Genomic DNA, 15,153 nt, shown 5'->3' on the forward strand with positions numbered 1-15,153 from the left:
GGCGAGCTGGTTTTGGGGAGCTTGGGTGCAGGGGAGAGGTCAGGGGCTAGTCTAAGCCCCTCTCAAGGATTGTCCCGTTTCAACTTCCCAGCCTCCCCATCAAGCAGGTGCTGTTGTTTGCCCCTTTTCAGATAAGGAAACTGAGGCAGAGAGAGCTGTTGACTTGTCCGAGGTCACACTGTTGCCATGTTCAAGAGCCAGGAAGTTAAGCCATGACGTCTGGCTCCAGAGCCCGCCACCCCTTCGGCTATCCCTGATCATCTCATTCTTATTTTTCATCTCCCCTGTGTTTCTCATTCCTGGCACCTGGGTCATGCATGTGGCAGAAGCCCAGCCCAGAGTCCTCAGTCCATGTCATGTCAATATCAGCTGGTAGTCAGTTGGGCCTGGCTTTCTCTGGCCATGGGCATCTTCTCTGTTCGTTGATGCCATAGGCCAGAAGTGCTAGGAAATTAGCAGCCCCAAGAGTGCTGACTGTTGTTGTATTAATGCCCCAGTTCCCTTGCGCCTCTGGTGGGAACACTCGGAGGTCCGTGTTCCCAGTTGCCCAGAGCTCCCCAGTGGTGAGAATGAGCTCCAGGCGCCACTGAGGCACCGGCTGGAAGATGCACGCTTAGTGGTTTCCTTCCCTCCTTGACTCACATCCTCACTCCCCTCCTGGTGTTTCCTAGGTTCACCGTCCTGACATCACCTCCTCTTGAATGCTTGTCTCTAGGGCTGCTACCGGAGGAACCCAAATCAAGACAGGTGATGATACGTCTGTGCAATTATTTGACTAATGTCTGTCTCCCTTATGAAGCCGTGAGCTCCATGAGAGTTTAACATTACATTCCTGGAGACTAGGTGAATGTCCACGCAGATATTTATGAAGGAAAGGATTTTGAAATGACAAATCCCTTCATCTAAAATAAGTTTATATTTTGACAAGTGTGTTCTTTTCTTAGGTCTGTGTATTACATGTAAAGTCATATTTATTGTTCCTTTTTATTGAAGAGGTGCCTTTTTTGGATGCTTTGCAGAAGGATAGAGACATGGCCCCTTCCCCCCATGTGCCTAGAGGTGGGGATAAACCAGCTCCTCAATCAGGCTCAGATTAAGACCTATGGAGGTTGTTCCAGAAATGAGCCAGCTGCTTAGCAAGCCGATGTCCCTTCCCTGGACTTTATTTCCCAGTGTCACTCGCAATGAGGTGTGTCATGTGATTAATTTCTAGCCAATGGATTCTGAACAGATGGGTACCACTTTTGGCCCAACCCATGAACACCTCCTACATGCAGTCCTCCATGCTTTTCCTTCTGCAGCTTGATGTCAGTGAACATGGTAACATTGGGGGCTGCATGTTGAATATAGCAGAGCGTGCACCCTTCAAAAGCCTGGGGCCCTGAATCGCCACTTGGAGGATGGCCACACACTGACTGGGAGCACACATTTCAGACTTTACTGGCGAAAAAAAATTTTTCTATTGTGTTTGAAACTTCATGAATTTGGGGGGTTTGTTACAGCACCTGGTATTTCCCTGACTGACACTGAGGCCACAAGATTTAGTGTCTCCTGCCATATGTAAAATTAGTATTGAACATGCCCAACAAAGTTCTGTCTTAATGCATGATTGCAACTTTCATTAGAAGAAGAAAACAAACATTCAAATAGCAAAGCCTTAATATTAGGGGGGTAGGATGTGGATGATGCCTTGCTTTACTGGTACCCTGAGTACATGTGTATTAGGCCTCTGAGGTGACCCCACAGACTCTTTTTCTAAAAAGAAACCATCCAACAGGCTGGGACATGGACACCTGCTCCATCCAAGGAGCTTGAGAAGAGCCAATGGAAGTTCAAGGACATTATCGTTTTCTCCAGAGCTTCGGGCAGCTGCTCCTGCCCTTCTGTGGGTTCTAGTAGGAAAGGATATGGATCCTTGTGTTAGGAGCAGAGAATATATCGAATCCCCAGGACCTGCCTTTCAGGGTCAAACCTTTGGCAACGTTCTCCTACTTCCTTAAAACCCAACGGGAGACACAAGCAGGCAACCACCCAAGGCGCTTTGTCCACCCTCCCTCCCTTCCTTGAGAGGAGCTTGGGGTGTTGGAAAGGGTCATGGTTTCTGAAACCAGGAAGATCAGGGTTTGACTCCTGGGTCTGCCTTCTCCACGTTCTTGTTCCCATTTTACAGATGATTGCTGAAGATGGATTCCTGAAACTGTATCTTTTAAAAAATTTTATTTTATTTTAATTCCAGGGTGTTCACAGACAGTGTTATATATGACATAGTGATTCGACTTTTCCATACACCACCTGGGGCTCATGACAGTAAGTATATGCCTTAATCCCCATCTCCTCTTTCATCCACCCCCCCACCCACCTCCCATCTGGTAACTACCAGTTTGTCCTCTAGGGTTATGAATCTGTTTCTTGGCTTGCCTTTTTTCCTCCCTCACTCCTTTGTTTTGTTTCTTAGATGCCCCACATGAGGAAAATCATATGGTACTTGTCTTTCTCTGACTTATTTCGCTTAGTATTATACTCTCTATCTCCAGCCATGCTGCTGCAAATGGCAAGATCTCATTCTTGTTTAGGGCTGAGTAATATTCCTTTGTATATACCGCATCTTCTTTATCCATTCATCTACAAGGGGCACTTGGGTGACTTCCATGATTTAGCTCTTGTACATAATGCTTCTGTAAGTATAGGGGTACATGTGTCCCTTTTTGAATTAGTGTTCTTGTAAATTTTTTGGTAAATACCCAGTAATGCGATTAGTGTGGATCCTAGGGTAGTTCTATTTTTAACTTTTCAGGGAACGTCCAAACCATTTTCCAGAGTGGCTGCACCAGTTTGCATTTCCTCCAGCACTGTGGGAGGGTTCCCCTTTCTCCGCGTCTTCCCCAACACCTATTATTTCTTGTGTTGTTGATTTTAGCCATTCTGACAGGTGGGAGGGGGTATCCCATTGTAATTTCGATTTGCATTTCCCCTAAACTTGCATCTTGGCCCTGGATCAAAGGAATGGCCTAGGCAGAGAGGACCATGTGGTGGGAGAGAATGGGGGCCTCACCAGGCTTGAAATGTGGCTCTGCTTCCACGGGCAAGTTACTAAGCTTCTTTGTGCCTGTTCCTGTGCGTATGAACTAGGATTGTATAGTATCCATGCGTAGGCCCATTGTGAGGTTGAAATAGGATCATATTTGTGAGACACATGGACTGTGCTCACAGTTTCCTGCTTCCTCTACTTATACTGGGAGCTGGTGGGCTCAGCGTAGCCCACCTCTGGGGTCAACAGCACTTTATTTCCATGGTCAGCATGGAAGGGGCAGGTGGCAGTGGTCTGTAGACATGTTTGGAAAATGGCCCATAAGTAGAATGGTCACCTGGAGCCTTTGATCTCTGGGGACTGGAAGCCAGCACCCCATCCACCCTCTGGATAGACCCCTGATGCTCTGTCCTCAGACAAGCCTCCATCAGAAAAATGTCTTGGCCCTTGATTGAGCCCTCCTTCCCAAGACAACATGACCACTGAGAAGAGAGAGGAACCCTTTGCTCTACCTTAGGCTTGCAGAGGCTCTTTGAGGAGGGGAATTGGGGCAGAACCCAGAAGATTCTGGTCTGAGTTAATCACCCACGTGGAAGGAAAGGTGGCATTCCCCATGGTCAAAGACTTGGCCTTTGGAGCCTGTCACACATGATGATGCCTCCTGCTCAGCCATTTTGGAAAGTCTCTAGCCCTTTCCTCCTTGGTTCTCTTATCTGTAACATGGGACTGTTGTTGGCCCTTACCTTGTAGGACTGTTGTGAGGACTGATTAGGGTAACAATGTACTTATACACACTTTTCACAGTGGAAGTGCTCAATATATTTCCGAAAACATTTTTTCCCCCAAATCTAAACTAGGCATAGGACTTAACATCTCCTAGGTGTCTATGAAACATCTGGGTGGCTCAGTCTGTTAAGCGTCTGACTTTGGCTCAGGTTGTGATCCTGGGGTCCTGGGATGGATCCCCACATCAGGCTTCCTAGTCAGTAGGGAGTCTGCTTCTCCTTCTCCCTCTGCTTGACCCTCCCCTGGCTTGTGTGCTCTCTCTCTCTCTCTCTCAAATGCATAAAGAAAATCTTGAAGAAAAAAAAAATCCTATCAATATAAAAGTTGGTGCACTGAAAAGTAATCCTTTCTCCCACTCAGGAGCGCTGGCCTCATGGGGCATCTGCAGAGGAAACCACAGTTAATCAGTGCCTTGTATAAACAAGGACATTCTCCATATAAAGCAGCATGGAAATTATATATGAATATGCATGACACGTATACATAAACATTTTGATTTACAAAATAGAAGTGTGGCGTGGTTCAGCCTAAGTGGTATCTATCTTCAGTGAGAACCTAAGAGACACATCACTCTACATTTGGTTAATTTTTATTTCTTAATCCAAGAATATTCTTTGGAAACCCTTTTGCGTCCGTTCTTACAGACACATCACATTCTTTTTGACACTTGTGTAGTATCCCAGCCTGAAAACAGACCTTAATTTTATCTTAATTCATTTCACTAGCGGCCTTTGGAGGGATAGTGGCTGGGATATGGCTTTTCCCACCATACATGGTGAAGCCAGGGAAAGCCCCGCCCCTCGGCCTTCCCGGTCCCCCAGACCCAGGGCCAGCCTCCCGGCCTCCAGCACCTGTTACTTCCTCTCTGTTTGGTAACTCCCTGGAGTGTACATTCTTCTCACTGCAACTGTGCGAGACCGAGTTTTGGGCTCCTGCTCTCAGCCTAAACATGCCTTAGATCTCTTCATAACTCAGCTTGTAAGTCGAGGCCCCTTAATTTGGCCCACAGGACTCTTTAACGCCTTTTAAACCCCGTTAAACCCATGTAACGAGTTTCCCCTTGCTGTGCTCCTGCCCGTGAAAGCTGAGAGCCGGGTCCAGGCCTCCCACCTGTTCCAGAGATTAGGCTGTGCTCGAGAGGCCGTGGGGCCGCAGGGAAGAGGGGGCGGGGGTCAGTGGGAGCTCTGTGGTCAGCTGCCTGAGCAGGACCCTGGGCTGGAGTGGGCATGTGGGTGCTCTTGGATCCTGGGCAGGCGTTCTTCCAAGGGTGTCCGGGCCCCGAACGGAGTGGCTTGAGTAGTTCAAGCTCCCAGACCTCCCACAGGGGGCAGAGGAGCGTGGAGGACACTTGGCTTGGGCCCGGGAAGTGGGCTGAACCTGACAGCAGCTTGGTCTGCTCCAGGTGGGGTAGATGGGGCTTCCTCTCTTTAGAGAACCCGTAAGCGCTGGGCTGGCTGACCAAGGAGACTTCCAGAAATGCTGTCTCCTGCACCTTAGTGCCTGCTGCAGAATCTTTTTCCCGTGGCTGCCCATTGTGGAAAGGTTTATGTGTTTCGTTCTGGAGAGATCTGCTTCCCTGCCCCTTCGTATGTGTGTGCATGTGCACATACACACACACCATCCCTATGGGTTAAAGAGGCTGCCCCCATACTTCCTACTTCCAGGTCTGGGCACATGACCCAGGAGTAGCCAATCAGAATGTTCAAGACTGCTGCCTATAATGATTGGTTCAGGGGTTCCAGTTATTGGTTAAGGGGTAGCCCTGTGAACCAAGCCTGGCCAATCAGAATGTTTAATTCTTTGGCCACCGTAACTCTTTAGGGATGGACACATGAGTCAGTGGTTATCCTAGGAGATTCAATCCCAGAACCTTCTGTAGGAAAATTAGGAAGGAGGTGCATTCTTTTCAGGAAGGTTACTGGAGGAGAGAATGGCAGCTGGGTGCCTGGGGTCAGCTTGACACCCCGAGGGAAAAGCCTGCTTGAGATGGCTGGGACAGAGGAGAACAGGGCTAAGAAGGGGAAGGTTGAATGAGGGCTGTTGGCATCCTTAAGCTTCTGGATCTAGCCATACCTGAAGACTTCCTATTTACATAAACACATACTTTCTCTTTTACTTAAGTGAGCCTGAGTTGAGTTTTGAGTTTCTTTCAACCTGGAGTCCCAGTTCAAACCCAGCCCCCACTACGGAGAGGGTATCCCACAGTATGACCCCACCGTGTGACCTCAGCCTACCTTTCCTTGCCCTTCTCTGGCCAGAGTTTCTGCACTCAGTCCTAGGATTTGCCTCTGACCCATCCTACTTTCTCTTCTTTGCCCAGGCTTTTTTCTCTCTGTGGCAAACCATTTCCCCTCCCCTCTCTACATGTCATTGTTAGATAACATTTGACTCTGTACCTAGAGCTCTCGGGTCTGGGAGGGTACTATGTTCCTGTGAACACGTAGCTTTCCACTTCAAGGAGCTTGTACTACAGCGGTGGGTTGCTAAGCTCAACAGGGATGCTCGGTAGACTGCGTGATGTGTGAGGGAGTGGCTCATACCAAGAGAAGGCAGGGCTCATCCCAGTAGTGTGCCTATCAATTCAGGGCAGCATTAGGTGGTCCCCAAAGGGGAGGTGTGGACAATCCAGGGTTCCTAGAGGGGTCGGGAATATTCATAGCAGGCAAAAGAAAAGTTTGGGAGGAAGTTGTGGGTTGAGAACTAAGCTAGAGGTTTTATATGTTTTCCTATGGGCCATGGGGAGCCAGTGATGGTTTTAGAGCTGGCATAGAGCATGTAAGGCTGTGTTTCAGCCATGGTGATGTGAGGGCTGGATTGGACAACAAAGGGCCAGTGGCGGTTGACTTAAGGAAAGGGGTATTTTAAATACAACCTCCGAGGGGTGATGTGAGTCTAGCCTGTGGGATGGTAAGCGATAGATCAAGGATGGCTTAAAAAGTCTTTTTCTGTAGATCGGAAATGGGGTATGACCATCTCTGTTTCTAAGACAACCCCCAGACAATTCCAATGTAGTTTGCACAGTGGGGTGTAGGGTTTGAATCCATGGGTCCTCCTAGGAGGATGATGGCAGAAGTAGGGGCATGGGGGAGAGTTATTCATTTGGAAGACTACTGTGACAATGAAGGAATTGGTGGGATGTCCCTGTGTAGGTCCTCAGCACACCAAAGATAGAGATGGAGAGCTAGAAGTCAACAATCCCAGGAAATAGGAACATAAACCACAAAATGGTGGCTATTGGGATTCTCATAAAAAGACGATCTGTCATGTTGGACCACAGCCCACCCCCCCTGGGTTGAAGGTTCCGTTGTCAGCTGCCCCTTCTCTTGGTTGGCCAGTTTCCACAGTTCCCTAATGCCTCACCCCCAGTCCACTCGGTCCGTTTCTGTCCCCACCTAGTGTCGGGGGACATTTGTATCAGCAGCTCTCTGTGTCACCACATGGAGGGATCAGCACATGAAGGGGGAAGACAGCAGAGGAGACCGAAACATGTGGCCCTAAGAAGTGGGCAAGACACAACCCTGGATGCCTCAGGAAAAAGAATATCAACATGTCCAGGGGGCAGTTCTGACCGTGGATAAGTTGCTTACTTTCGCCGGTCTTGATTTTCTATTTTTACAAAGGAGTCAATACCTGTAACCAGGACTATTAGGTGCTTCCAGAGTCTTGATGCACATGAGCCTAATTTCTGGCTGAAAGGGGGCCAGAGAGCAGTAAGGCGCCACTGAGAGGCAGGGAGCAGTGCGAGCTCTGAGGAGGGAGAACCTGAAATCCCACTTCCGCCGTATGTGCTAGGTTGGACCCAAGAGTTGATCTCCCTGAGACTGAACAGTCTCTAGTGTAAACCTTGACAGTGATGGCCACACACTAGGGCTGCTGGAAAGATAAAATGAGACAGCGGATTCCATCTAAAGTGCGAGTTAGGTTCTGAAAGCCAGCACAAAGGCAAACATTGCCTGCATTGGGAATGACCGTTGCAAAGCCTTTTCAGTAATCCCAGGTGTTAAGCCATGAGTACAGATGAAAATGTGTCCAGGGATGTATACTATATAAACAGTATGAACGACAAATATGACTTTTACAAAATGCCAGAAGTTTTAAAATGAAATTATTTTGGCTCAGCTCACACTGAAGAATTCGCGTATGTGCACTTGTGGCTTTCCTGTGGGGGTGAACAAGACTTGGGAACGCCCTACAGGGCATAGGGGACCCTAACTGAACACTCAAAGTGCTGCTCCAAGTGACAGTTTTAAGAGGCCATCGGCAGACTTAATAGTTGTAAAAAAAAAAAAAATCTTCGAAACCATAATGTTGGGGTTGCATCAGGTTCCTTAACACTCTCAATAGTAAAGGATAGTTGATTTAATGGTTGATGTTCCATTTTGGAGACTACCATTTTAAATGCAGAAAGCATCATTAAATGGAGTGCTTACCATACACCAGGCCCTTTCTAAATGCTTTCCGTGTACTATTTTATGTAATGTCCACAGTGACTCTCTGGAAGGGGAGACTTCCATCATCCGCATGAAGACATCGAGCCATGACGTGGTTCAGGAAGGCCATGCAGCTAGCACGGAGCGGAACTCCATGAGAACCTTCTGGGGCTCAACGCCCACGCTCAGCCGTGTGCTGTGGGCTGGTACACAGGGGGTGCGGAGGGATGAGAGAAGGGCGTGTGATTGCTCCCTCTGTAGCTCCCAGGTATGTCACGTGTCACAGGGGATAGATAATCACCTGGTTTATATGCTAGAAACTCCACACATAAGTGGCGTTCTTTTGTTGGTCGAGAATTTGGTTCCCTACTTAATAAAGCTAGTAATAGGTATCCCAAGAGAAATCCCGGGGGACCAGAAGCCTTCTTGGAGGTGCAGATTGCCAGAAAAACAGTATCTCAAGGAGGACAGTGGCCCCGAGTGGCAATCTCATTGGCTGCTTTCCATTCTTGAGCCATGAACAAGGCCACTTCATAGTGGCACTGGGGCAAAGTATCTGGTGCTTGAGGGGGGAGGCTTGAAACCTTCCTGTTGAAGCTGGAGCCTCCCCAAAAGTAAGGAGAGTAGGAGAGCTGTGTGGTTTATGTTTGGATCTCTGCAGCAAGGGGGAGGGTGTAACGTAAGCACACATAGCCCTCTGGAGGGCCCTGACTGTTGGCTCATCACTGGAGAATACGGACATTTTAATGAACAATGGTTGACTCTGCACTCCCTCCTGCCACCTTCCACTGTCCACGCTGGAAACTCATTTTGGCATAGCAGACGTTGCTGAATGCCAAAGTGGGTCACTCTTTTGTGAAGTCCAAGGTCACGTTCTCCTTCATCCCGCCTTGTCTTTATCTCACAATTATTAGAGACGGATTGTACTTCTCATCCTCAACAACCTCCTAGGATATCCCCCAATTCTGTGTCACCTTGGGCTCTCTTGTCTAAAAGTTCAAAAGAAGGCCCGTGCTACTGATTTGGACCAGGAAGAGGAAATCTGGTTGGGACTCATGCCCGTTTCAAAGCACAGACCCAGATGAGTTCCTTTGAATCTAGTCACACCTGGGATGGTGTCCTCTGATGGAATATGACCATGTGACCTCTGAGGCTAGGTCAGAGAAGACCTCGCAGCTTCCTGTTGGTTCTTGGGACTTTTGCCCTGTAGAAAGCCAGACACATATAAAGTTTGGCTCTCCTGAGACCGCCATGTTGGATAGGTGTATGTAGATGCCAGATGGGTGGGACTGACAGCCAAGCTGAGCTATCAGCCACATGGGTGAGCCCCTTTGGACGTCCCACACACTCCAGTCCCTAGGTGTTCCCAATGCCAGATGAGAGTTGATTTTAACTTCATGAAAGATCCCAAGTGAGAATGCTCTAATTGAGCCCCTTCCCAGTCCCGGACCCCCAAAATTGTGAGCAGAAGAAAATGGCTGTTTTAAGCTGCTGGGTCTTGGGGTAATGTATTAAGTAACAGTAATAACTGGAACAGGACCTTAAGCTTCATGGGAACTTTCTGGAAGGTTTTTTTTTTTTTTTTTTTAAAGATTTTATTTATTTATTTGACAGAGAGAAATCACAAGTAAGCAGAGAGGCAGGCAGAGAGAGAGGAGGAAGCAGGCTCCCTGCTGAGCAGAAAGCCCGATGCGGGGCTCGAACCCAGGACCTGGGATCATGACCTGAGCCGAAGGCAGTGGCCCAACCCACTGAGCCACCCAGGTGCCCCTTTCTGGAAGGTTTTTAATGAGTGTGGATGAGAGAAAAGGGCTCCAGGAACAGGAGAGAACTTCATGTCCAGGTTTAAAGACTCCCTAGGCTTATATTCAAAGGGGAAGGACTGGCTGGCCTCCACCCAAGCTTCATGAAGCAGGACTTCCCTGGTGAGGCCGTGACGAGTGGTGGTTACATGATTGACATCAGCCTCAGCCAGATCAAGTTCAGATTCCAGCTCTACCATATATATGCACATACCAAGTTATTTTCTCTCTTCGTGCTTAATTTTCCTCATTCATAAAATGGGACTCACAGATGTACCTAGCAAGTATGTGGCTGGTCAGAGGATTAAATTCGATTATGAACCTAAAGAGCTTAGATCAGATAATAAGTGCTGGGCCCTTCTTGTTATTATTTGACTTACTATGTTAAATTTGGAGAACTTCTCAGCCTTTCAGGATTAGAAGCTCAGGTTTAAGGACAGAATGAGGGTGAAACAGACTCACATTATCCAGCACAGAGTCTGATGTATAAACCTGAATGTCAAGGACAATCAGAAATAGAGCTGTCTGAGAGTATGGTGTGGTCACATGGGCAAAGCACCCCTCACCCCCAGATGAGGACTCATGAAGATCATCTCCTAATGGGAAAGTTGCTTTGGAAAGTATACAGTGGGAAGAAAGGGTTTAGAATCATGTCTCAGCTAACCTGAGATCTTTCAGTGGTCCAGTCTGCCAGGCCATTCCATTCCTTCTGGAACCCCTAGCCTGTGACTTCCTAGGTTTTCTTTTCCAGTCTCTTGAGCCAATCCTTCTATAGGGAGATCGTCTGGGGATATCCTGCATTTCTCCATGTGCTGAGAGGGCCTTGGTTCTCTTCGCCAGGATGTTTGTACAGCAAATAGCTTTGGAAGAGGGAGATAGTATCTGGCCCCAGAGCAGGGGGCAGGCATGCTTACTGTTCCTGAGAAAAGATTCCAGTTCCCAAATCTTGGGGTTTCTCCCCTGCAATGCAACACCCTATATGCACAGGTAACCGTCTAGCATGGGCCCTGTGCGATTGGGAATGAAAGAAACCGTTGTTTCTTTTGCTCTGATCCAGGCCATGCATCCTTGCTCTGAGTCCAGCAACCTAACGTAACGTGCAAGGATAACATCTTAGACCTTTCTGGTCTAGTCTTCCTGATTAGTGCCCTATCTGCACAACACCTGCAGAATTACTTACTTCATATTTGTTTGTAAACCAAATCTCCCTTGTAAAAAGTTGATTTAGGGGCATCTGGGTGGCTCAGTCAGTTAAGCATCTGCCTTCGGCTCAGGTCACGATCCCTAGGTCCTGGGATGGAGCCCTGCGTCTGGCTCCCTGCTCAGTGGGGAGACTGCTTCTCCCTCTCCCTTTGCCCTTCCTCCCACTTATGTTCAATCTCTCTCTCTCTCTCAAATGAATAAATAAAATCTCAAAAAAAAAAAGTTGATTTGTTGAAAAAGAACACTTTATAGAACTACCTTAAATGGAAAGCCAGTACGCACCTTATAAATCCACACTAAAGATAAAAACAGCAAAAGCAAACCCCCAAGGGCTACGTACTGTATAATTCCATTTCTGTGACTTTCCAGAGATGCCAAAACTATAGGAACAGAAACCAGATCATTAATTTCAGATCAGAGGCTAGGGATGGAGTTTGGAGGGCTGACCTCAAGGGGCATGGGGTGATGGAACTCTTCTATCTCTTGATTGCGTTGGTGGTTATACAACTGTATGTGTCTGTCAAAACTCACAGAACTGTACACCAAGGAAGGTGAATTTTACTGCAGGTAAATTTTGCCTTGATAAACTTGATTTTATAAGGGAAAATAAAAGCCAACATCATTGATTTCTGGCCAGATATCCTTGCTTGCCCAAGGCTTGAGCCCAAGGTCTGTTCTTCCTTTACCAAAAAGAGAGTGAGATAGCGGCTCCTGGACGGCTCAGTTAGTTAAGTGTCTGCCTTCAGTTTAGCTCACGATCCCAAGGGTCCTGGGATCGAGCCCCACATCAGGCTCCCTGCTCAGCGGGGAGCCTGCTTCTCCCTCTCCTCCCTCTCCTTCCAGCTCATGTTCTCTCTTGCTATCTCTGTCTCTCTCTCTCTCTCTCTCAAATAAATAAATAAAATTGTTTTTAAAAAAATAAAAATAAAACCTTCTTCATTTAAAAAAAAGAAAGAGATGGAGAGAGAGATACCCCAGGCTGAAGCCGTGTGAAGGGTCCTAGCACCGAGCCAAGACTTTCACCTGCCCTGATTGGAAAGACTAAAAGGCGAGCAGAGGGAGCCATTTCTGTCTGTGTGATTCAGTGCCAGGGAAAGCCGTGTCTCCAAGCTACCCCGAACTGACTCCGTACCACCTGGGATATTCATGCCGTGTTTTGGGAACTGTGCCTCTAAATGACTTGCTCATTCCTAGCTCTCCACCCATGACACACCAGTCACTTCCTAGGCCTCTCTGCTTGACATTACTCCCAAGCAACCTTGGTGAAGAGTGTTGGGTGTTCCCTAGTTCTCCTGCCCCATTGTACACTGGCAGACTTTGAGGGCTCCCGGGAGAGCCCTGCTGATCCACGGCCTCTACGTGGTACTGTTTCCATGTCTGCGGGACCTGGCCTTCCATCAGAGCCTAGTTCTTGGGGCCATTTTGTCATCACACGAATCCTCCATGCAATGGAACGACCCATGCCTGAGCCTCTGTCGGTCATCTCAGCCCGACACCCGCCTTCCCACTGGGCATGGGCTTCCCCCTCCCCTCGTCCCCATCCCCAGATCTGTCAGCTGGTCTCAGCTCCAGGACACGGGGCCCACCCGTCCGTCTTCAAGACCACAGTAAGGGAAAATGGCGGCTGCCTTTCACGGGAAGGTGTGATCAATGTTACTGTGTTATTCTTGACTGCGTCTTTATTTTTCCTGGCATAGGCCCGGAGCAGGGAGCGCTGTGTGGCTCTATCAGTGCCAATTATTAACATGAACATCATCATCAGTGGCTGTTCTGCTAGCTTGTGTTGTAAGCTAAGCTCTGCTGGGCTTTGCACGGCCCCGCAGTGATCTCTGTAATTAACTTAGATGATTCACCGCTGTACACCAATTGTGCTCTTTTCAAGGCCAGTGACATCCATTTACATGAGGACCTAAAAACAAGTGTTTCTCAGGCCTTCCTTGGGAAGTTTCTCAAGGACTCACCCACCCCTTCTCTTCTCATGAAACAGCCTGACCTCACCCTGGCCTTGCCTCCTGATGGAAAACCTAGCCATTGAAATCAGGTCATGAAGCAGGAACAGAGGGTTTGGTCCTCGCTTCTTCCCAGAAAGATGCTTGCGGCCAAGCACACCCCTGATTTTTGACCATATCCAATGCTAGCAGAGCCCCTCCCAGAGAGCGGACCCTTGAGAAATGGTTTGTTTGTTTCTGAATTGGTGAATTTCCCTTCCCAATTCTGTCTGTTCAAGTGGATACAAGCTTAGAAAGTGGTTTCTGACCTGGGGCGACTTTGTGCCCCGCCTTACCCGAGCACCACCGCCAGGGGATATTTGGCAATGCCTGGGGGTATTTTTGGTGTCACCAAGTCGGGGGCGTTACGCGTGTCTGGTGGGGCAGAGGCCAGGGATGTCTCTGAACATCCCATGACATCCCCTTCTCTCCACAACAAGGACTAATCTGGCCCTAAAGGGCCACCACGTGGAGGTGGAGACTTAGAAGGGCTTAGAAGACGCCTCGGCAAGTTCGGGAGCCCCGGATGTACTCGTGCTGATGTTCATGGGGCTCGAGGAAGCCCGGAGACAGTTTTTTCCCCGAAGCCCCGGGGGTGATTGACATTTCACTGCCTGGATTTTACCGGCACGGCTGCTAATAAACGTGGCCTGCCTTGATGACTCTGCAGAGGGCACCGTTCAAACGCACCAATTAGGAAGGATTTTTTAATGTAAACTTTTAACCAGGTAGCCTGAGGGCTTGCTGGGCATAAAAGTACAATTTAGAGAACATGAGGTTTCCTGAGGTATGGGGAGGCCCCGGCAGGATCCACGGCAGGTGCTAAAGCTTGGAGCCGAGAGCACCGTTCTTTCCGCAGTCAGTGAGAATCCTTGGCCAGGCCCTCATGTCACCCCAAACCCACACCTGGCAGAGAGCTGCAGGGTCTGGGCTCTCCATCCTCCCGGAACACTCCCCAGGCTGTTCTCCTGGCAGCTGCTGCCCAGGCCCCATCCCTTACTCACTAATTGCCAGTGAGTGGCCTGCTGACTCATGGCTTTCCTGCCTTGAGCCAGGTCACTGAGGGTTTAAGTAAGGTCGTGATTCATTCACGCCTTCCCTTGGCAGTGTCGGCTCTGACACCTTGTACTTGTCCTTCGGAAGCTGCAACTCAGTGCCATCAGGGTTGATACAAAGGCCCAAGGATTTGTTTTGATTTTCCTTGTTCCTCTTCTCCCTCTAGTCCCAACCCTCCTTGAAAGAGGGGGTCCTGGATAGGATGTTGCTTCCTCTCGGGGTTTGCTAAAGACTCTCTTACCAGTGTGTTCTTTGGGGTTGTTTCTTCCATGGGGCCACACTTTCTGGGCTTTTCCTGCTGTCTGCCTCGCTTTCTCCCCACCACTGGGTGCTGTGCCGTGCTGCCCCAGGCCATTTGCTTAGCAAACCAACATCAGCACAAACTGGATGGGGGCATGGGTTTGGCCTAACTGGATTGTAGACCCAGTACTAAGCTTGTGGCTTTTGATATTTCCCCCCCCCAGATCAATGGCCTTTAAACATCTTTTTATTTATTTGTTTCCCCTTAGCAGCAGAACCATTCATTAAACAAATATTTATCAAATATTTGCGATGCCAAGCATTGTTCTAGCCACAAGGGATACAGCTGTGAACAAAACGGGGAGGATTCCTGCTCTTCCGGACCTGACATTCTAATGTGGGAAAGCCAATTATAAGCAAATAAAAAAATACATGATATGCCAGGTGGTGATAATTGCATTAAAAAAGAAGCAGAACAAGGATTAAGGAGTGACAGTGACCAGGGCATTATTCAAATGGGGTGCCCAGGTGAAGCCTTTCTGGTAAGGTAAGCAGGGGGGTCTTTTTTGAATTAAATCTTCCTTGGAACCCCAGGATTTAAAGTAGTTAAATGTGGAGCT

This window comes from Enhydra lutris, unplaced genomic scaffold (assembly GCF_002288905.1).
Source record: "Enhydra lutris kenyoni isolate GAN:26980312 unplaced genomic scaffold, ASM228890v2 scaffoldscaffold54, whole genome shotgun sequence".
NCBI lineage: Eukaryota > Metazoa > Chordata > Mammalia > Carnivora > Mustelidae > Enhydra > Enhydra lutris.